A 23938-nucleotide genomic window follows, 5' to 3' on the forward strand; every position below is an offset into this window, starting at 1 on the left:
AAAACCTACATTCCACATTATTTTTAATGGAAAGAAGCTGGTTGCTTCCTCCCTAAAGAAAAGGAATAAGTCAAGAATGTCTTCTCTCATCATTCCTATTCAATACCTAATGAAAGCCCTAGCTAGTACAATATAACAAGAAACATATATAAAAGCTATACATGTTGGAAAGGAAGAAACGAAACTATTATTTGACATAATTGCTATGTCTAAAATCCCAAAGAATCTACAAGAGAAGTCTTGAATGATTCATGGTAAAATGGCACCAAAGTTGGGTATGTGAGTATGAATTCATGTTTAGCTCAGTATTGATACAGATGGTAGAAAGTAAAAAATAGACAAAATATACAGGATGAACCTGAAACAGTGTGCCAGAAAGCAAGGGCGGGGGCATGATAATGAAAGGAATAAGTCAGAGGGACACAGGAACCAAATGAAGATGCTCCCAATGGCCAAGGCTGGAATAGTTTAAGCAACAAAATTAATGAATATTGGATTATAATATAAAGTATAAAATAAATATCCATGGGTCCATACTGATATATAGAAATAGTTGGATAAATACATAAATAAATAAATACTGATAATAAATTGCTCATGCAGAAGATTGCAAATTATTTATGTAGCTACTTCACCCTCAAGGAGGTAGAGTTTAACTCCCTACTCTTTGAACAGGGCTGTGCATGGTCACGTTCTTCCAAAACAAGAAGGAAAGAGGGGGAAAAGAGTAACAGTATAGTAGAGAAACCTGGCAAACATTGCCTAAACCATGTGATAAAGGTTAGCATCAAAAGTGATAGACATATCATCAAAACATCTACTGAAGAAAACAGACCAATTCTACACAAGGGACCTTCTACCTGACAAGTACACCTGGAAAGCTTTAACATCATAGAAAACAAAGAAAAACACTGTAACAGTCAAAAAAGAACCTAAGGAAACATTATGTCTAAATGCAATGTAATATCCTGGATTGGGTCCCAGAACAGAAAAGACATTAGTTCAAAATTATGGAAACTGGAATAAAGTATTGACTTTAGTTAACAAGGTGTCAATACTGCTTCATTAATTGTGACAACTTTATCATTGTAATGTTAAGATATTAATAACAAGGGAATCTGGATATGGGGTATAATATGGAATCTCTCTGCGCTATTTTTTTAGGTGGTTGATATCTTTACTGCTTTGGAGGTGGGAGGGCAGGTGCTCAGGAGCTTTTGGTGGGGTAGGGCCTCCTTCCTCTTCACCATCACAAGCTTCTGGCTGCACAGGATGGCACTGGCTCTGCAAATTGTAGCCATGAAGAGATCTGGGCTGTAAATGTTCTTGTGGATCAGGTGCTAGATGTTGCCGAGGGCAGCCCCAGCATCCTTGTTAATGGTGGTCTTCATGTAGGAGGTGGTAGGCTTTTGCTGGGGGGGATCTGCGCTTCGTGACCACCACTACATCTTTGTCCCCCCAACCCCCCACCCGCAGCTCCATACCCACAGTTTTGCAGTGAATCAGCCCATTGTTGCAGAAGGAGTTGTGAGCCTTCGGGTGACTGGGCTCAGTGCTGTATGTCTGCTTGTTCCTCCTGACCAGGAAGCCTGCGCAGTTCCCCATGACCCTCCATTGGTGGGCAGGCATGGCGGCAGCTCCTCTCGCTGCACCAGCGTGAGATAGCCTCTCTATATTATTTTCAGTTTTTCTGCAAATCTAAAATAAAAGGCTTATTTAAAAATATATCTTAGTTGAATCATTATGTTGTATACCTGAAACTCATATAACGGATGTATGTTAACTATACTTCAATTAAATATATTTTTTTCTTTAACTGTCACTTTTATGGTAACATTATGTTGCTCTTATCTCTCCTTCTCATTATGATGTTTTCTTGGCCAGGCATAAGCCTACTTCTCCATCTATCAAAACACTAAGACTTCTATAAAGTCATCTTCAACCTCTCCAGACAGTGTTCTAGTTTCTCCTCCTGATGCCAGAGCAATTACCACAATGCAATCATGTGCTCACCTCTTCCCACACTGAGTTCTCTGTGGCCACCACATCTCATTATTCTAACACTGCACTAGCGAAGTGCTGACCACAATGAAAGCACTCAACTAATGTGTGTTGCCTAAATGAAAGGTCGTGTTAGTAATGCCTTTGAATTTTTAAACAAGTTTACACACATTATTTTGTATGTTCATCCAATCTCTGTGTGTGTTTAGAGGCCACTATTTTTGCCATTTAAAATGAGTAAACTGAGACTCAGAGTCAAACTTACCCAACTTAACAGAACTCAAAAGCAGTGGAAAAGCTTTTTATCCCAGCTTACACAACTCAAAAGCACTGGAAAAGGTATTTATCTCCTTTTTATGACTCTACATCTACTTTCCCCTCCCATGTAGAGATAAACTGGGGCTCTTCACCTGGTTCATGTCCTGGCTCTGTCCACTGCTCTCCTCTCTGATGCTGGGCAAGTCACAATATCTAGGTGTACTTCAAAACCCTCACATATTTTAATGGAAACTAATGTTAATGTTTACCTCAGAGTTTTGTGAGGATTCATGACACAATGTTTATATAGTAACTGACACTTGGTAAGAGCTCATTATTTTTCTCTATTATTACTAAGAGTATAATGATTTTAGACTCAACCAATCAGCGTCACTGAAATGCAAAAAAAGGGTGGGGAGGGCCACATTCTATTTGCTCTATTTGGGCCAACACAAAGGTCTTTTTTTTTAAAGTTATCCTCCCATTTAGAAAACAAGTCCAATGGCAAAGAACCAGCCTCTATTTGAGATGGCCATTTGGACCGGACCACATGACCTCGAAGTTCCTTTCTGCACACACTCTTCCATATTCTTTATTTCCTTTGCAGTCCCTCAAGTATTGTAGCCTACAATATCAAAGGTTCAATAAAGGTTGGCTGACTGAGGCTTTCAAACTCCCAACACAATCACTTTCATGTTGCCGACTTTGATTCAATTTGTGATTTATGGGCATATGGAGCGTTTCGCATCCCAGAGTTTCCTCTTTTGAGTCATGATTTGCAAATGGATATAATAACCCATAAACTGATATCAGCATCCAAACAGAGCCATCCAACTCCAGTAATGAATGGCCTTTGGAGTGAAAAGGCACCAGCCCATTAGGAAGGGCTCAAACAGCAAGCACGCCAGTGTGAACAGCCGCCTTCATAAAGTCAGGGTTTCTCAGTTCATTCCCCACATTCTGTCCATTCTAAGACATTGTGTGTGACGAGCGCCTAATGCAATAGGACTCTCGCTCTCCTTTGGCAAGCAGGCCTGCAACAATAGACTAAACCTCAGCCCTGCCAACCCCAAACAGGCATGCCAGTCTGCCTCCTTCCAGATTTGTGGCTTGTCTCCACAAAGTAATAGTGATTCTCTTGTCTATACCAATTGCAGGCTGCAGATGGGTAGCCTAATGTTGTAATGTCGGACTAAATTCTACCCAGATGAACTGGAAAATTTCCTCACTCATTCAGAAATCTGCCAGCCAGCTGTCAGGTCTCCAGGACTCCCTCACTTGCCCAGATCACCAGTGAACAGACGGTGTTCACCACAATGATTAGGCTGTGTTTTTAGTTCAAACTCTTTGCTCCTGTCGAATGATTTTATTCGTTCTTCCTTCTTCAAAGATTCTGGAAGACGGTCAGTGGAATTTTCTTAAGCAGAAGGATTCTTCAAGAAGGCAGCTGAGAACATTGTCAAAACCACCTTGGAGTGAGGGATAAAAAGTATACCTTGGTGAGCTGTTCATTGGCCATGACCCCACTCCCCGCCAGATAACTAGTCCAACGTTCCTCAGTGGAAGACACCTTTTTGTGCCAATAGAGATGGGAAATTGGGAAGCAGGTGCCAGCTCACTGTGTACTTGACTGTCACCATCAATAAAGGACACAACATAATTTTAGAGGACTCCAAAAGCCAAGACACAACATTAAAATAGAAAAGGAAACAAGTGACAAATGGACTACAAAGAAGTAAGAAAGGAGGGAAGAATCTACTTCATTTGCATTTATAAAATATGAGAACCTTGCACATTCCAAAAAAATGTCCTTCTTGCCTTCACATATTTAAATAAAGAGACCTTAGAAAGATCATCTGTGCATGGACTTTGTAGAGGGTTTTTAGATTTTTTTTTTTTTTTTTTTTTTATAGTTTGTTCTTCCTTTAGCATTTGATCTGGGTACAGTCAGTTCGAAAACATCTAAGCATGTCTCTTCATGGGGTCCTTCTCTAGGGGGGTGGGGATTTTGAAAAATCCAAAAGTCCTTTTGAATATATTTCTCTCAGGGCACTTCCTTGCCAATTATTAGTCTAAACGATTCACTCACACATACCTCCCCAATGATCGTGAGCTTTGGGATTAAATAAGTTGAAGTTCAAAAGGTGGCCCTGTTGCTTACCATTGTGCAAAAACGTTTAGAAACCTACTTAATTCTTCATAGTCTCCATTTTCTCATCTTTCAGTGATTGTGAGGTCTCCATGCATGCTGTCAAACCACCTGTCCACAACTCCCCAAACGCTCACCCTCTAAACTATATAGAGTCTACCAATCCTACCAAATCTGGTCCCTTCCTCTTTGGTTCTATCTCAAGGTACTCTCTTTCTAACACACCATGTATAGGGACTCTGACCTATTTTCTGTTCCCTCCACATACCAAGAAATGTCCTCTCCCTAGGTCTTCCTACATCTTGTCTTCTCCCCCTGAATCACCTTACTCCCTGTTCTTTCCATAGCTGATTTTTTTCTCATTCTTCAGATTTCACCTGGACTGTCACTTCTTCAAAGAGATCTTCTCAGACCACTTTATCAAATAGGTCCTCCAGTCAAGAGTCTGTTGGTTCTTTACAGCTCTTTTCAGTTTGCATTTATTTATGTATTTATGCTTCTCATTACCTTTCTCCCTCGTGGACGGAGAGGGTATGTCTACCTGGACACACGCTCCATTGCTCCTCTAGCTCCTCACAACTCCATTGCTTTGACTAATTAGTATTTATCCTTTTGTTAGTGACACTACCCAGAATTCCTAAATGAGGCTAAATATCCACTGTATATATTTCCTTAGCACCCTGTACTTTCCTTCTGGAACTCTCTAAACATTTATAATCACTTGGCCACAGTTGCTCTTTCTTTTTTCTTTTTTTTTTTTTTTTAAGATTTTATTTATTTATTCATGAGAGACACAGAGAGAGAGAGGCAGAGACACAGGGAGAAGCAGGCTTACTGTGAGGAGCCGGAGGCGGGACTCAATCCCAGGACCCCGGGATCACGCCCTGAGCCAAAGGAAGATGCTCAACCACTGAGCCACCCAAGCATCCGGTCTCTCTTTCTTAATATACTTATAGGAGGACAGGGTCCCAGTCTGTCTTCTCCTGTATCCATACTGCACAGTATAGTGCCTGAAACCCACAAGATTTTCAATAAATGTTAATTCTTCTTTGTCCCCATGTTACTATTCATTCCAAATCCCACAAACACCTTAATTTCCCCATAGAGTATTTACATTAATGCCCCCTTTACATGCAGATTCAACACATTTCTCTTCAGTTTCTCTTTCTTTGCACTGTAAGTCTCTTCTACTTCAAAACTATTGTGTGAAAACCTAGAATTACTTATTTAGACACATTTCCAGGGTATTTGATTTGAAGGATGTGTAAAATCAGAACAAAGCATAATGTGAAGAATGTGAGGTGAAGATGCCCACTTAATTGGCTTTGTGAGTTTATACTAGGTGAACAATTATACACATAAGCAATTACTTAGCAAATAAGACCCAAAAAATTTACAGAAGCTTCTGAGTATCTTTCCTAAGGTTACAGTTATATCTTATCTTCTTTAGCATTTTAATTTTTCTCCTTTCTTCATCTGCCTCTCCACAGCAAGCTAGTTTTCACTTTCTGTATCTCCTAGCAGTGAGTATTTTTCTCAGACACTGAAGCTAAGATGGCTACACTGGTTTGCACTTCTCTGTGGAATCCTCTGCTCAGAAAATCCCTAATTGGTAAAACTCATACCTCAGGGGGTAGTTGTCAGATGACCAAATTCAAAGCAAGCTGTCAAATAAATGAGACCATCAAGTGTTCTAGACTCCCAAAAGTAAATGCATAGACATCCACAGACTACTGATAAAGTTTTTGGTTCCTGTTCTGGAGGGCTTCTTGTATTTTTTTTTAAGATTTTATTTATTTATTCATGAGAGACACACACACACACAGAGAGAGAGAGAGAGAGAGAGAGAGAGGCAGAGACACAGGCAGAGGGAAAAGCAGGCTCCATGCAGAGAGCCTGACATGGGACTCGATCCCAGGTCTCCAGGATCAGGCCCTGGGCTGAAGGCAGTGCTAAACTGCTGAGCCACCCGGGCTGCCCGAGCTTCTTGTATTTAAAGTCGTCCTCATTCTAAAACTCTGAGCTTTACAGTTAAATAATAAAATTATATTATTTTTGTTTGTTGTATTATAATTAATAAGAATATTGCATTGCATCCACATTTAGAGCTTTCTCAAAAGAGTATTTTCCTGTTTAGTCCCAAGCAAAATTAAATTACCCTAACGTTTGGTAAACTGTATGCCAATAAGTCACAGAAATGCTATCCACAGAATAGTAACAGTCTTATCATAGCAAAAGTTAATCACCTAAACCTTTGCAGAATTATTTTTAAGATTTTATTTATTTATTCATGAGACACAGAGACAGAGGCAGCAACATAGGCAAAGGGAGAAGAAGCAGGCTCCTTGCGGGGAGCCCGATGCAGGACTCAATCCCAGGATCACAACCTGAGCCAAAGGCAGACGCTCAACCACTGAGCCACCCAGGGGCCCACATTTGCAGAATTTTAAGATGTCAGGATAATGGCCAAATTTATTGAAATGAAGCTGAGCCTTGAAATGTTTAAGATCTCTCAGAAGCTTAACAAACATGTAGGTCTTAGTAACCTTTTAACACAATATTTTTCTAAGAATTAATAAAGTATAAAGAAGTAACAATGTATAAAGAAGTAACATTCTCAGCTATACATGGTGTAAGAGGTCAGCTGTAGGAAAATACGCAAACCCTATTGATGAGGGACAGTATAGGTTTTCATTGCTGACTGCAGCAACCAAGAAGTATAGTTCTTTGAGGTACAGGTATTATTTAGGTTACAAAGAATTAGATAATATTGCAAAGCTAAAGTAAAGTTTGCTTGTCTAAAAGACCTATTTGCCCTCCCTTCCCTTCCTGTCCTTTTTATCTATCACTTCCATATGGCAAACAACCTTGCCCTTCGGGTCAAAAAGCCTGGATTTTAACCCTGACAATGTAACATTGTACAGGGCCCTTAAACTCTCTGAAACCTTAACTCCTTCTCATCAAAATAGGGCTAATAGCTGTCTTGTAAAGTTTGGTGATTCAGCAAGGTGAGGTACGCAAAATTCTTGGCATAAGGGCTGACATACCATCAGTGATCTATATTAACACCTTCACCCTTCATTTGAGGAAAATAGAAAATACTCATCTCTTGTTACCTTATGACTTGAAATGTGCCCTCTTGGTCAATCCTCACAGGATTCATTAACATAGATTTTAAACAAATTCCATTATACCAACTCCAAAATGTTTTATAGCAGTCATGCTCAAAACTAAGAAATAAAGGGTCACCATTTAAAGGGGGGAAGGTGGGAAAAATCATGGATGAACTGAAATACATCTGTGGTCACCTGAGCACTTAAAAAAATAATACAGTACTAAAAGTAAAATGCTGCCTCTTCTAGCAATTGCAAAGACAATTGCAAATCAGGTCACAAATCAAGTGGAAGCATTAAAAAACTAGCTATCCAAAAAAGCCAGGAAATTTGTACTAATTTTTAAAATCATTTTGAAAATTGAAATATAAAACTTGTCAGTCCTCAAAGCCTTCGTGGACTCGCTGAAAAGATGTCATCCTAGATGCCAATTTGGAAAACACTTCATAATAACAGAATTTTGTGTTTTTCTAAAAAGCAGATTTCAGTGTTCAGAAGCTAGAGGTGAAGTTGAGGTGAGTCACAGTTGACAATGTGTCTTTACCCCTACTTAAAACACACTTTAATCCAATAAACATCAGTACTTTGAAGAAAGCAGGGTAAAAGGAATTATGAAAATACAACTCTATACTTTCTTCCTATTTTGGAACCTATGTTTTGCTGTCTTTTTATAATCACTGTTTGGGAATTCGGGGACTCCAGGGTCGTAATCCAACAAATGCAGCTAAACCAGGAGAATATAGCCAGCCATATGTAAGGAGATTGGGAAGAGTTGGAGATTCATTGCCTTATCACAGCAGCATCAACACACATGATCACGACAGTATCATCTAGTTGTTTGTTTTGACAAAGGGTTATTTACTCTAAATTGGTTAAGGGTTAACATTAATTACAGACATCTTATAGTTGAGTGGCTCAGTGATCACGCCTGGAATGATCCTTATGTCTTGATGTCTATCAATACATGCAAACCACCCATCAAGTCACTAATTGGCATGCTCTGGAGAAGTCTCTGGAGAAAAGCTAAGAAACTGAGCACTTTTTAGCTTCAGTGTACTCTTGAAGCATGCTTTCCCTGGAGATCAGAGCTGTCAAGGGGCACTTTGATCATGGGAAACCATTAAGGCTCCTCCTCACTTTTGAGATGTCAGGATTTTAACAGAAACACAATATTGTACTAAATCCAATGTCATCTTCTTGATACTTATAAGGAAGCAAAATAAAATGGGCAATTAAAAATCTATGAAGGTCGATTGATTTTCTCTACTAGCAATTATGCCTTATAATTGTTTGCTAAAAGAGGAATTGGCATTTCACAAAGCCAATGATTGGCTGGGATTTTGTGCTTACTGAACCTCTGTGGGTTTAGAGTTTGGGTTTGGACAAAAACCAAGAGTTGAGCAGCATTTGAGAAGCTTCTCCCAAGCCTTTCATCTAGAAGCTAGCTAGTGAGCTCACGAGGTTTCTGACATTTCCCCCATTCCAACCAGGCTGGAACCCCACTGTAATCAAAATTCGCAATGTTCCAGAACCCAGACTTTGGTCCTCATTAAAAACCCAACAGACAAAAAAGTCCAGGAGGCCTGCTAGCCAAACCTTTTCACACAGCAGGGAAGGTTTGCATTCGGTTTTATTTTTAAGTTAGCAGACTAGGTCAGGACTCATTTTGAAGGCTGATGAAAGACCTAGCACCCATGTTTCATCTTCTGATTAATCCAAAATTAAACAATTCAGAGATTTTGATCACTTAGTCTTTTTTTTAAACATATGTGACAGATAATAAATAGCCATCTCTAGTACACATAGCAGGACACATTGTGTCTGCCCACAGGCTCTTGATGGACCATTCTTCGGCTTAGTCCAAGATCAGATAGTAAATCACAATTTCCTTTTAAAGCACTGTTACAATTTTCACCTCTTATTGAAACCGAAATATGTGTATTCTGCTACTTAGACGTGACTTACCTGCTGCTCATATTTCCAGTAATAATCTATCTTACTTTTTAAAAAACACTTTTGATGAAGTGGGCATGTGAGTTATGTAAGCCTTGTAGTATATGAAAGGGAGAAGGAATTAGATACATATTGTGAGGCTCATTAGTCACATTTGAGTTAAACATAAATCTTTGGAGAATAACAAAGTCTTTTGCATTTTCCAGCTTTTTTTCTTCTTCTAAATCAAGGCTTGAAAATTAACAGACTTTAAAAATAATAATCAACCCCAGAGGAAATGATTGGGAACTCCAACACACCAAGTGAGATCATGGATGTTTCAGAGACATAAATAACTGGCCCTCTGGATACAGTGCCTGTATCTATTCTATTCTCCTTGACTTTAAGAACTCCACCTTTTGTGAACATATCAGCTTCTTCCCCTCTGGTCCCGGCGACCACTTTCCATCCCTACCTCTAAGCTCAGGAAGGAACATATCAGGCCCCCAGAGGACTTTGCCTATATCTTCTTTATAACTCATCACAATGCATTGTGATTATTTGCTTCCTTGAATGTCTTCCTCACAGACTGTGATCTCTTAACGGACTAAGACTTGTCTTTTCATCCCGGCATAAAGCAGAGGACCTCGCACATTTTTTTGCATATGCATTTGTTTATTTACACTTTGACTCTTTGCAAAAGAATATTTTGAGGCACCTTATGGAACAGAGGTGTTTACCATTCAAAGGAATAAAAGATAAATCCATAAATAAAATAGGGCACAGTAAAAACAAAAGGAGATGAGTCGGTGACCAGCAGTTGCTAGAGTGTATCAGTCAGGGTCTCAGCAGGAATCTGATGGCACATTTAAATTGAATCCATTAAGGAGAGTTTAATAAAGGGACTATTTATAAAAAGTGCTGGAGGTATTTAAGAAATAGAAAAAGTGGGTAAGTGGAATGCCTCTGGGGAAATAACCAAAAAAAACAAACAAAGACTCCACCAGGAATTTTTACTACTCTAAACCTGAAGGCACGGTGTGGGAACAGTTACTGGTGCCCAGAGAAATAACTCTGCAGGGACAGGCTGCCTGGTAGGAGCTGTGGACATACAAAAAGAAGCAGCTAACCTGCAGTGTCTTAACCTGCAGAGAGCTCCAGGTATAAGTACCTCATTTCATTCTCTTCTTGTCTTTAGATCTCATTCTGATACCTCACATGGCCCAAATCTAATGGAAGCCTGAGGGCACAGAATCCCCTTGATACAGTCCATATGTATGGGTCAGGTTCCAGAGCCCAGAGCAGTGTGCAGAAGAGAGGGGTAAGGAGAAGACATCCAATACAGAGCAGAAGCTTGTACATTCAGTTATAGCCATATTATTAACTGGCCAGAGCAGAATTAGAAACACGATTAGTTCCAAAACTCAGAGCATTTATCATTAATAGCATACTAGTGGTTTATGAAAAGGCAGAGGCCTGAGATTTAAAAAATCTCCCATGGTAATGCCGAAGAATGACTTTCAGAGACTTCCTTCTGGTAGCATGCCTTCAGGCACACCCAGGGCCCAGTATACTGAGCTATTGAGAAGTAATTCTACAAGGTCACAGTAATGGGTCATACCTACCAGTCTCACAGCCTGATGATCTAGGGGTAAATTTTAAAATTAAAGAACTTGAAGGAAATGTCAAACTGATTATCTTTTATGCAATTCTCCAAGAATATCAGTCACTTCTTTTTAACAAAGATTTTGAGAAAAGTTGAGCAGCAGACAATTAATATTCCCTGGCTAAAACAAGGATTACATATGAATGATAAAGCTGCAGACTTCATTAATCAAATGATTGGAAGAGAGGACCAGTCCCTTTTGTGAAATTTCAGGGGCCTACCCTATATGCATTTGAATAGATGCCCAACACATGCAGGCACACATAGTCAGGCTGATTCTAGACTCTCTGAAAGATCCAATAAACATTTGCTTTAAAAAGCAGAAATTGAGAGGTGCCTGTATTATATATGTGTATATATGTGTGTGTGTGTGTGTGTGTGTGTATATATATATATATATATATATATATATATATAATCTTCTAGTTCTGTTTCTCTGGAGAATCCTAATTCAAGTGAGTTACTGAAGCTCTCTATGCCTCAGTTTCCTTAATAAAATGTACATGGTGATACTTATGGGAAATTTAAATGAGTTAATGTGTATATTTAGTACACTAACACTTAGCAGCAATTTAAAACTGTTAGTGATGATGGTTAAAATATCAGAAGAGCCATTAGTTCTTTTTACTATAACAAGGAATGAAATAACTAGTTTCTGTCAATATACCGAGGAGAAGAAAATGCTTTCTTGTAGGGTCTGCTTGGTAGCAAAGATGAAGAAAACACAAATTGGGAGTATGCCCCCACTCTCTGCATGTTTCAATTTCTGCTTCTTTTTTTTCTTTTTTAAGACTTACTTATTTTAGAGAGAAAGAGAGAGAAAGTGCAAAGGGGCAGAGGGAGAGGGAAAGGGAACCTGAAACAGGCTGAGCATGGAGCGTAGAGTGTGATGCTGGGCTCAATCTCACAATCCAGAGATCATGACCTGAGACAAAACCAAGAGTTGGTCATTTAACCGACTGTACTATATATGTTATATAGAAATTGGTTCACTTGGTTATGTAGATGAGAAGTCCCATGATCTGCCATCTTCAGGCCAGAGAAACTTATCTGTCCAAGGGCAGGAGAAGATGGAGGTCCTAGAATAAGAAGAGAGAGAGAATTTGCCCTTTCTTTGCATTTTTCTTCTACTTGGGCCCTCAACCTATTGAGGCCTGCGCACATTGGTGAGGGCAGACCTTCCCTATTCAGTCTCCTGATTCAAATGCTAATTTCCGGTGGAGACACCCAAATAATGTTTTACCAGCTATCTGGGCATCCCTTAGATCAGTCAAATTGATACATAAAATTAACCATCTCATTGGTTAATCACCCAGTATGCAAGAGGATTTAAACTTTAGATATCTAGCTTAACCACCACAAAATTCTAAGACTGTAATCTAACATGAGACAAGGAAAGTAGGTAAAAAGCCATCCCCTGTGAAATGAGACACTTGGCAGGATCGCAAATTGTCACCTAAACAATACTCCTAGGCTAACGTTTCCCAAAGTGGAATTCCATAGGACATCTTATCCTATAAGACGCACCAGAAAAAAAAGGGTGACAAGGACAATGAAAACCTACATACCAGTATATTTCTTTGTGAGAGTCGTAATACATCTATTACAGGCTCTGAGAAAGTATTCACTAAAGAAAACTTATTTCTCTTTCATTATCCAGATTCTACTAAATTTATTCCATCAATGAATTCACTCATTTGCTTTATCCCTGCTAAGGTCAGCAACGACCTCTGGGTCACTAAATCCAAAGGACTTTTTAGCAGCTCTAGACATAATAGACTTTGCCCGCCTTTGGAAACACACTCTTTGTGTGGCTTTTGCAATATAAATCTGGTTTCCTTCCTTCTGTGTGTTTCTCATTACTACTTTATCAACTCATCAACCACTTACCAGTCAACAATTGTTGGGCGTCCTTGGGACTCAGTCTCCAGCTCTTTCCTCATCTTACTTGAGGGTCTCTACCTAGGTGATTGCATTTACATCCATTGCATTAATATCCACCTGTTTGCAGATGATGCCAGGACTTATATCAATATTTCAAACTTCATCTCTAAGTTCTAGAACTGTTTTTCAAACTTCCTATTTGAAATCTTATCTACAGTGTCCCAAAGCCCTCTTAAGTTCAACATGACCAAAGAAAAGCTTGTTATTTTCCTCCCAAAATTCGTCCTCTTCATATAGTCTGCTTTCAGGAAATGGTAGAAAAAAAAATTCATTTGCTTACCAATACCAGGGCCTCATTTTGTGACTCCCTCTCCCCCATCACCCATAACCAATCATCATCAGATCCTGCTGACTTTGGAGTTAAATGTCTCTCACATCCATGCATTCTTTTCTATTTAAACTACAACCTTAGCCTTCGTCACAATAATCTTTCTCTTAGACTTTTTGCAGCACCAGGGAGTAGAAGTACTCTCCATCAGCTGTGCTCATCTAATCTATTCTCCGCCTTCCAGACAACATGTCCAGATGAGTGGTGTCTTTGAATGCCAATATAATCACATCCCCTTTCTACTTAAAACAGATCAATAGTTTCTCATTTAACTTCTGATAGAGTAAACCTTCTTAAGACAGTCTCCAATGTCTTGCATGCATGGTCCTGATCTACCTCTCCAGTTTCATGTAGCATCTCTTTTCTCCTCAATGTCTTCACTTGGAAGACCTGGACATATTGCAATTTGCCATACTTGCTGGCTTCATACCTAGGTCACTGGCACAAGCCATTTGTTCTGATTGGAATGTGTTTCTTTCTCTTTCTCTTCTGCTGAATAACCACTCATTCTTCAGATTTCATCCAGTGATCACTTCTTCAGAGATATCTATTTTAACTCCCAGATGAGGCCAAACACCCCTACTTTAGACTTCTATAAAATGACATACCTATCTTGAATAGCACGTCTTACTTGCAGTTTTATATTTTCTATTTATATTTTCTATATAACTATTGGCTCAAAATGTATCCTCCCTACTAAACTGTAAGCTACTTGAGGGTGAGCAATGTTCTTTCTGTTCACTAATATATCCTTAGCATCTAACACAGCCCCTTGAATGATGTAGGTGTTCCTAGACAAGGTACTATTTTACCAGCAGTGTGCTAGGTGTTGTTGATAGAACATTAAAGAAGATTGACTTCGTCCCTTTGCTGATGGAATTTCTAGCTTAGCCTAAGAGAAAGGTCATCTATCAGTATGTACAAAGCAAGGTATGGCCAGGGTGAAAACAGGAGAGGTTCCAGGGAAAACTAAGCTGTGGGGGGTCAAGGAAGGCTTCTCAGAAACAAAAGACCTAAGTAATAGTAAGTTATATAGGCATCTTATGTGTGAATGTTTATATTAATGTATTGTGTTATGTGTTAATGTATTGTGTATTAATTCACACTGATCTTCACCTAAGAAGAGGTAAATAAGGAAGCTGAGGAGCAAAGAACATATGTGACTTGCCATGTTTGTTCAGCTAGTTAGAAGGGAGCTGAATTCAACCCTAGACAGTCTGGCTCCTACTTCTTAACTCACATGGCACATTTTTTAGTTGCCTTGGCAAAAGAGAGTCAGGAGACAGGCAGGGTTCCAAACAAAGAGTAGATCAAAAACAAAGACTGAGCAGAAAAGAACTCTAAGCTCTTAAGAAACTAATTGATCAGGGATTACTGGGTAGCTCAGTGGTTAAGAATCTGCCTTCAGCTCAGAGAGTGGCCCTGGGGTCCTGGGGTCGAGTCCCACATTGGGCTCCTCATAGGGAGCCTGCTTCTCCTTCTGCCTATGTCTCTGCCTCTCTCTGTGTGTCTCTCATGAATAAATAGAAAAAATATTAAAAAAAAAAAGAAACTAATTGATCAGATTGCATTTTTAGAAAAAGAAAAAGAAAAAAAGAACCCCCAGCTATAATATGGAGACTGGATTTGGAGCAAGGCAAGGCAAAAAACACATTACCCTTTTCACACATCCACCATCAAAATCCTCTGGGACATGTGCTCCTTGGAAGACCATAAGCAAATACTGCTGTGTACAAACCAGAGACTGAATTAAGGTTTGTTCCCTATGTGGGTCATCACTTCTTTTCAGGACCACAAACAGAAGATTATGTTGAATTAAGCATTTTACAAATACACATGCTTTGGCCCAAAGAGGGAAGTGACTTGGTTCAGAACAAATTCATTTCCGAAAAGTTCACACAATCTCAATGTTTCAGAACTTGAAAGAACTTTTATCTTATCAAGTCCATGTGTAACAATGAGGAAAAAATAAAAGGACAATTACTACTAACCACTTCCCCTGGGAGAAAAAAAAATCAAAAGGGATATAGCTAAAAAAAAAATAGTGAGCTGGTTTTTCATCCTCACATCTTTGAAGGGATGTTCAGGGAAAGAGAGGGTGGCAATGCTAGATCAGGCATTTTTGCACATATTATCCACAGGGAAATCTAAATCTATAACCGTCATCATAAAATGAAATAAGAAGCAAATCAGAAAGGAATGAATGAAGGGCAAGTGATAGCCAAGGGGTTTACAATAATCAATTATTAAAATGCCTTAAAAGAGCAAAGAAAATGCTTATCAGATCAGCAAAGCACCTTTTAATAAATAATATGATTTGGGTTTAATTAATGGCCTAATTACAGTTTTACCCAATAGGCTTAAATGCTCCAAAGGAACAGTTTGAGTCTCTTTGGTAGATAATCTGTGTTTTAAAAAATGTTCTAATTACATATTTGCTTGAGTAAATAATGTGAATTTTACAAAACTGCCTAATGATATATTTATGTGACTATATTTACCCAAATGGCCTCTCATTCTGTACTAATGGAGCGAGGATTACTGCTCCAGGGAGACATGGAAAAGTGGGATGACTCCAGCCTTCACCCTAACACCCCTGTTATTCTCACCCTGTTCTCACTCTCTCTCACCCCAAAACACACCACTGCAAGCATATGACCCACTTATTCACCATCAATTTAAATAGGGGAAAAACATGTCTTCCTCAGCTTTATGTATAAACACATTTTGCAGAAAGGGTACAGACTTGAAAAATGAGTATTAATACTGTATAATGCTCCATTAAAAGTGGATAATGAGACTGTAACCAAGACAGGACATTCAAGGTTTAAAGAGCTGCATAATGTATTCTATTCTTTATAGAATGTCTTACAATGCCTTACGAAAACCCGACTCTATGTGTCGGGATCAGAGTGCTGCGACTTAGGGTCACATAATGGTTCATGTTAGATGACAGAGAAGTCCTACAAAAACTGATTTCGAATCTTCCAGCTTTATGGTGGTATGTGTTGTAAGTCATTTTCACATGTTTAAAGACATAAATCTAGAAAAACTAGTACATATCTACTCACAAAACTGGGTGGAGAAATGAAGTTCCACCTCATAGTTTTCTCAGAAAATCTTACTCTTAGTAGACACTCACTGTTTAAAATCAGGTGATACTTCATTCCCTAAATAGCTAAGCATGACCCAGGAAAGGAAAGACAGCATTTATATTTTCAGCTGTTCTTCAAACAAGATGAGATGATTTACCAAAACACATACAAAAAAAGATAAAATAAATGGCTCAGGGAACAAGGGAGTAAGACAAACAGGTGAGAGAGTAAAATCAAGGAATAGGATTAGCATCCCACCACAAGCATGCAATAGTAGCATACAGCCCATAAGCTTCCAAGAGGCCAATGTGAAGCAAGCAACATGACAATTTATGCAAATCAATCAAGTCAAGTAATTGGCAAGATCTGAAACAATTTCTCCTCTGATCCTCATACACATGGTACCTTTTTTTTTTTTTTTTTTTTTTTTTACACATGGTACCTTGTACACATAATAGTTCCAAACTCATCTCAATAGAAGATAGTGAGTTTCATAGGTTTGTGAGTTGCCATTTAGGTCAAGGACAGAATCTCACACTTTTAAAAAATGGAACACATAATAAATGTCACATTAACTGTGCTGATCACAGTGGTATCCCTCTTGGATGATTCAGAAGGCATTCCAATAATTGCAGGGATACAGGGCCCTCATTATAGGCACTAATTGTGTTTTACTATAATTGGGCAAAATTGCTACTTAATTGAGAGTTCAAGGGATAGAGTGCCAGATTAACTAATTTTCACCTTAATAAATGTGTAATTATTTATTAAAATTTTGAATCCCACAGCTGACGCCCTTATAAATTACTCCATACTCTGGGCATCTCTCACAGAGCTCAGATAGATGATCCCATTGCTCAGACCATAAGATCTGTGACTCTGTGGAGGAAAGATGTCCACAGCACGGAGCCCAAGGCACCCCAATCCATGCATGTCTTCCCTCTAGTCCAGCGGCATCTGGGGCCTCGTGCCTGCCGAAATGCAGCAGCGCCATCTGTTTTCTCTGGCCTCGTTTGCTTGGATCAAGTCAGAAATTGAAGGCACTAATCTGAATTTTTCAGAAACTTTGCAGTAATTGAAAAGAGAAGGTGATAAAGAGGCGGGGGGAGCTGTTTGGCAACTTAATTATACTGGTCACTCTGTGGGCTGCATAATAAAGCAAAGGCGTATTTTTGAAATAGTACCAAGCTAAGAGCAAACCATAACTCCAAGCGCTTTGTAGAGGAGCCCATCCACTCAAGTAGTCATTTATAATTAGGATGTGAAACTCAGCCCTGCAGTCATTTATTATTGAAATTGCCTTAAGGTGATCTCCAAAACAACTTCATCTCTTGATTTACCTCCTCCTCCTCCCCTTTCTAAAAGCAGCAAATGGAATACATGGGATTAGCCTCTTAGGAGCAAATAGGCAGAGATGAAATGCAGCCAGGAGTGAATGCTTGGCAGGACCCAGAAGGGAGGTGCCAAGAGGACATGGGTGGATCATTGGAGAATTGATTGGAAAGATTCTCTGTTCCCAGAAGAGAGCAAGCTTCAATGGTTTCTCTCAAGTTTTATTGCACATTAGCTGGACCATATGCTCTGCTCGTGTGGGCAGCACCTGCGGGGGGAGGTGCATCAGTTTCAGACTAAAATGCAGAGTTGAGAAGTTTCTGTTTAGAAAATGAGATCTAGAATGACTGCAGAAGTTGCACCTGTCCACCAGCTTCCACATCATATATTTCTTCACAGGGAGTCTATTCAGGTTGGGTTTTTTTCCATTCCATGTCCACCAAGAGAAGAAAAAACATACGACTTTCTATTACTCTGAAACACACAAGAGAAAAGATTTTATCTTTTTAAGAGGATGGCAGGTAGTTGGAGGAAGGGAGGGGACAGGCAAGAAGAGAATGTTCTTTTCAAGACTTGAAATCGATATGTCTTATCAAATCCAAATCAAATTGTATACACCAAAGTCATTAGACTCAGAGTCTACTTGTTAGGAATAATATTTTCCCCTAGGATTAAATCCCATTATGTCGCAGAGACAGAGTTTCTTCAGCCAACCGGAAAAACTGAGACCGGTAAAACTCGATAGCATCTATATACAATGGGAGATGCAGGAAACATAGAATCTGAAAAGTTTAAGTGAGAAACCCCAGTTTTTTTGCCTCCTCAGAGCTATGCCATTTGGGGCAGCCCTGGATAGCAGAATTCCATTTGGGATAAGCCATATTTGCCTCAAGTGCCCATCCGGGCCCCCGCTCTTTGCCCAGTGTCTCCCCACTGCTTCCGCTGTGCTGTCACCAAGCTGCTCCCAGCTCACCCGCTTTGAAGCCCATCCTCTCAAACTGCTCTTCCTGGCATTATCTCATGCTCTACTCTTTCCTGGCTCCTTTCTCACCAAATCTTGCTGTTTCGTTTGCAACTTTCTCAGGAAATTGGTTACAAACGGGAGAGTTTTACTCAATATTGAGATAAAATGTGAATGTGTTACACCCTCCAAAGAGCAGATTTATAGCTAACAGAGGCCTTGATGACTTGACTCACAGAAAAGCCTGATGGTAGAATTTTAGGGAACATGGCAGCATGGGAGGAAAACGATCTAGAGGGTCATGTCTTTCAGCCTGCGCCAGCAAATCACACTTTATCAATTAGGGTAAATTTGGGTGCCAGTAATTTAATCTCTGACTTGAGTGGTCAAAATAATAAGGATATTTATTATCTAACATAGGAAGTCTCGAGCACTAAAACAGGCACAAGGCTGTCCCATCTCTGTGTGCCCAACTCAGTCTGTCCCCTACTTGTCCCAACTGACATTTCTTATGCTTCCAAGATGTCAACCACAGTAAGAGACATCCCATAAAGACACAAGAAGAAAAGCAAATATTGTGTCCTATATATCTCTCGAGCAGAGAGAAGACATTTTGTAACTGCTTGCCAGCAATATTCTCACATGTCACTGACCAGAGTAAGTTCAGATGCTCCTTCCTAGCCCAGTAAACAGTCAAGGGCAGTTGTGTAATGTGTGCCAGGCTTAGACTATGGACACTATCTTCTAGTCACTTAGGAGAAGGCAGTACCTCCCAAACAAAAAAAAAAAAAAAAATCAAGATTTTTTAAATCTTGAACCCAGTAAAACTTAAGTGTCAGTCTGTTCTTGTATCATTAATGTACTCTGATTTAAATTTAGTCATCATGTCCTTCTTTCTGCTAAAGATGTTGCCACTTTGAGCTGCTTTTATATCTCTCAATATAAAAGAGAAGAGAAGGAAATGAGGACTTAGAAGACAAGGCAAACAGTGGCATTTGAATTTTGTAGGGTCTACAAGGTTTTATCACATGATTGTCAGTTTCCCATAATAATTAGCCTTCATGATAGCTGAAAACTTAGAATGAGGTGGGTGTGTCATATCAGAAAAATCAAATAGAAGCAGGGAGGTACCAAAAAAAAAAAAAAAAGAAGCAGGGAGGTACCAACTTGGGAGTGGGGGTGTTGTCCATGGTCCACTGTATTGGTGATGTAGGAACCGGAAATGATATTTTATAGTGCTGACAAGTCAAAAGCCCCAATCACGATGAAGATGATATTTTTTTCTGGAAGTTGAGAAAGCTAGAAAAATATACCTTAAGCCTTTGTTTTACTGATCCAAAGTGAGGAAAATCAGCAATGTCTACTGTTCCAAACGTCAAGTCTGCCTTTAAGTGGATCCCAATAATTAAAAAGTGAATTGAAACCTGAAGCTCTTTCTGGAAAGTAAGTTCTACAGTCAAACAGACGAGAGGCAAGGTAGGGTCTGTGTCCTGCATCTCTCTGCTAACAAACCTCATAAGAATATGACTTCTATGATGTGGCTTTTCACCAACCGGCTTGTACTATGAAGAATATGGCCTAAACATGTCTAAAATAAAAACAAGATCTTCTTTATCTTCCCAGCATTCCCTAGGGCTCAGAATAGTGCTAATTAATAGCAATGACTCTAGATTCATTGAAAAACAATTGCTTGGTTTGAAAAGTTGTTGAGTACACTTGAATTGTTTATAGTGTGCTCTGCTGAAAAACACAGGGAAGGGATGTGTCTAGAAAGTTTCTTTGAAATATGTTAAAGTGGAAATTTTAACTCTTTAATGTCTCATCCTCTACTAATTGAAAAACCAAGATTGCCCCAATAAAGGTTGTGAAATAGTCATGTATTTATTTTAGTGGAAAATCAAGACACATTAGCAATTTTGAAATGAAAGGGTCACTTCCAGAAATCAAGTTTTGTATACTAGTGAACTCAGACCTAGCTGTATAAATCGAGTGTGTCTCCCCAGGAGCCAACCCTGGAGCTTTGGCTTGACAGCTCTTCACCTTCACAACAGCCAAGAGCCAATCAGAACTCCTATGCTATCACCACAGCATCACTGCTTGTCCAGGTAACACCAAGTGACATAAAGAAAAACCTGTGGCAGAAGAACACAAAGTTTTACTCAGTGGATTTCTGAACAACTACATCCCAGTTGTTGGGGAAGTATTCATCTTTCCCTACTCATTCTGACAATTTTGTCTCTTACAAAGTACAGATATAAGACAGATGTTTAAGGATATTGCTGAGCGAGCATCACCAAACCAACTAAAACTTGGCTTTAGCTTTCCTTGAGGAACTGCCTTACTTAACTAATGGCTGCCCTCCCTGTAAGCCATGTTTGGCATCCATCTATATTAAATAATGTGAAGCAAAAAATGTCTCCCTTTGCTTCAGCCTTTCATAGTGCCTGAACTTCTAGCCATTAATATCACTCAAATCACTCAAGTAAACAACTATCAGTATTCACTATATAAGGGAAATACATTGGTTAATTGTGAGAAACTAAGAAAGAAAAATAGACATAATCTCTATTTTATAGAATATATAACCCACCGTGGGAAAGGATGACTATGGAAATTACTGGAATTCAGTATGTGCCCATAGAAGAGAGCAAACAATATACTAGGGAGGATCAAAGCTGAAAGAGGTATAACCCAAATGGGAAAATGAATTGGAAAAGAAACTGAGTAAAATCTTGGACAAAAGTCTATGTGGGAAGGATCTTACAAGAGGGATTTTGAGCAGAGGAAATATTTGTGATATAGCATACAAATAAGACTGGCACACATGTGGAAGCAGAGAGACCCCTCCTTTGTTTATGCATTTCTTTCAAAATGGGCAATCCAAAATGGTTGTGACTTCACCCAAGGACACTGCCACAAACAGCAGGCAGACAACAGGATTCAGAGGAAATAAAGTAATTGACAGGGAGGTTTCAACGGTCAGGAGAAGGCTTTAAAAGGTCCAGAACACGTGGTACAACAGGCAGATCCTGAAGCTTCTTGGGGCAGCATGAGATCACTGGGCAGTGAGCAGGGGTACCAAACTGAGTTCTGTCTTGTTTACTGTTACTCTTGGGCAGTCTCTAACCTCAATGTGCATTAATGCGCCTTGACAAAGCAAAAAGAAAATAAATCCAATGCTGCACTTTGCTTGAGAACGTAGACTCTATATTGAGGCCAACCTCAGGGAAACAGGAAATCAGAGTGAAGGTTACAGCTCTGACAGTGACCTGGGCTGGCTGAGCTTTCATTCCTTTCTAGGTCACACTGACATGAAGCCCAGAGACAGCTTTGAAATCTGCCGAAAAAGTCAGCACATGCCAGGACAGAATGGAATTCCACACCCCTTTGCTTTTAGTAGCAAAAAAACTCTCATCCGAAATAGTCTAGCTTTAAACAAAGCATTGCTTGGCTTAGTCACTCCTATAATTCTAAAAAGCCTCTCGATAGCCACAAATGGGTAAGAAGACAATAAAAGGACAACAGAGAAACGTGCTAAGGATATAAATAATAAATTCAAAAGAAAAAGGTACAAATAGACACGTTCTACTCACTAGCAATCAAGGGCAAATTAGAAAAATTGGATACCATTTTTCACTTATTAAATCACCTATTTTAAAGTTGAAATATTCTATTTGATAAAGGTATATAAAAGCCCTTTTTCTTAGAGCAAGAGCATTACATATTGGTAAGAGGCTTTGGTTCAGTAACTCAACCTTCGGGAGTTTCCTCTCAGAAAATATATTCTATCTATTTATAGACATCTTCACATCATGATTATTTCTAATAGTGCAAAATTATAAACAACTTTATTTTAAACCAAAAAGAATGATCGACTCCTTTGTTTTATAACCATCTAAAACAGTGACATAAAAACTACATGAGCTGCAGAAAATGCTTATAAAATAAATGAAGGTACAAAACTAGCTGCCTATTAGGACCACAAGAAGATATAAAATAATGGTGCTTGTTCTCTCTGGATATTAAAATTCCAAATTAGCTTTTCGTTTCTCTTGTTCTTACATTTTCTCTAGTACTGAAATGTTGCTCCAGTAATTTTAAGAACCTATGTATTTTTTAAGCTCTCTTACTCATTCATGAATTTCTAACTGCCATTTGATTTCAATAAAACTATTTCATCACAATATTTAAAGTACCTAAAAGTTTGTATTTGGTCATACTCAGTTTTGCCCAATAAAGAAGAAGCTGTTGCATAAGAAATAGCACTCAGGAAGGAGTTCTAGTTCCTGAGGCTAATGGAGAAGGATTCAGGAGTTACAATGCTTATTCCTCTGTTAACCACATATCTTCAAATCCCAGACACTTGCCCTTGTGATCATATTCACCTATCCATGCTCCACAAATAAGATTTGCAAATCTTAGGCTTCGTACAACATCTATTCTTAACTAAAACAAAACAAAACAAAACAACAATAAAAAGCCCACAGGATTCTGTAGCATCTCAACTTTATCAACTCTGCAATTCTATCAACTTAATTAATTTCTGGTCCATCGCCTACCAAAAAAAATATATATATATAAAAGATGATTTCATGTTAAGTGACACAAGTAATAAGGTCATAACTTTATTATAGTAATGTGAGGCATTAGAATCCTTTTTTGCTTTAGGAAAATACTTCATCGTGGTAGAAAAAGAGACCTTGGCAGTCTTAGAGGTAAAGTGCCTTCTGTAAGAAAAGTCGAGTTCTATTCTTGTTTTTGTGCATGTGAGTTACAAAGCAAGAAAAGAATGGGAAGGAAGAGAGAGAGAAAGGGGAAGGAGAAGGTGGCTGAAAGCTCACGTATTAACAGAGGCGAGTGGCAGCGCCCAGGAGTGATAGCTGGTGATGCTGTGGCGGCCGGGCACCGCCGGGTCAGCCGTGTGGGATAAGACCGACAGACACTCAAAAGATGTGCGATCTGCAGCAGCCTGTGTCTGTGACTGCTGTGAGCGGCCCACACTGAGTTGGGCATGAGATTTTGCAAAGAAAACACACATTCAGTAGCAGCAGAAAATTGAGGCTAAGGCGACCAAAGCATAAGCTCCAAGGGAAACTAAGGAAATCTTGGGAAGGGCTTCAGGGCTTCAACCTTCCATGCTTCTTGAAACATGACTTCAA

At 39.1% G+C, this 23938-nt stretch overlaps 1 pseudogene; it reads right to left on the minus strand.

Annotated features, from left to right (window-relative positions):
* Positions 1–1160: 1160 nt before the first annotated feature.
* Positions 1161–1629, minus strand: LOC100686786 (annotated as a pseudogene).
* Between the last annotated feature and the right edge of the window lie 22309 nt (positions 1630–23938).

This window comes from Canis lupus, chromosome 11 (assembly GCF_011100685.1).
Source record: "Canis lupus familiaris isolate Mischka breed German Shepherd chromosome 11, alternate assembly UU_Cfam_GSD_1.0, whole genome shotgun sequence".
NCBI classification, from domain to species: domain Eukaryota; kingdom Metazoa; phylum Chordata; class Mammalia; order Carnivora; family Canidae; genus Canis; species Canis lupus.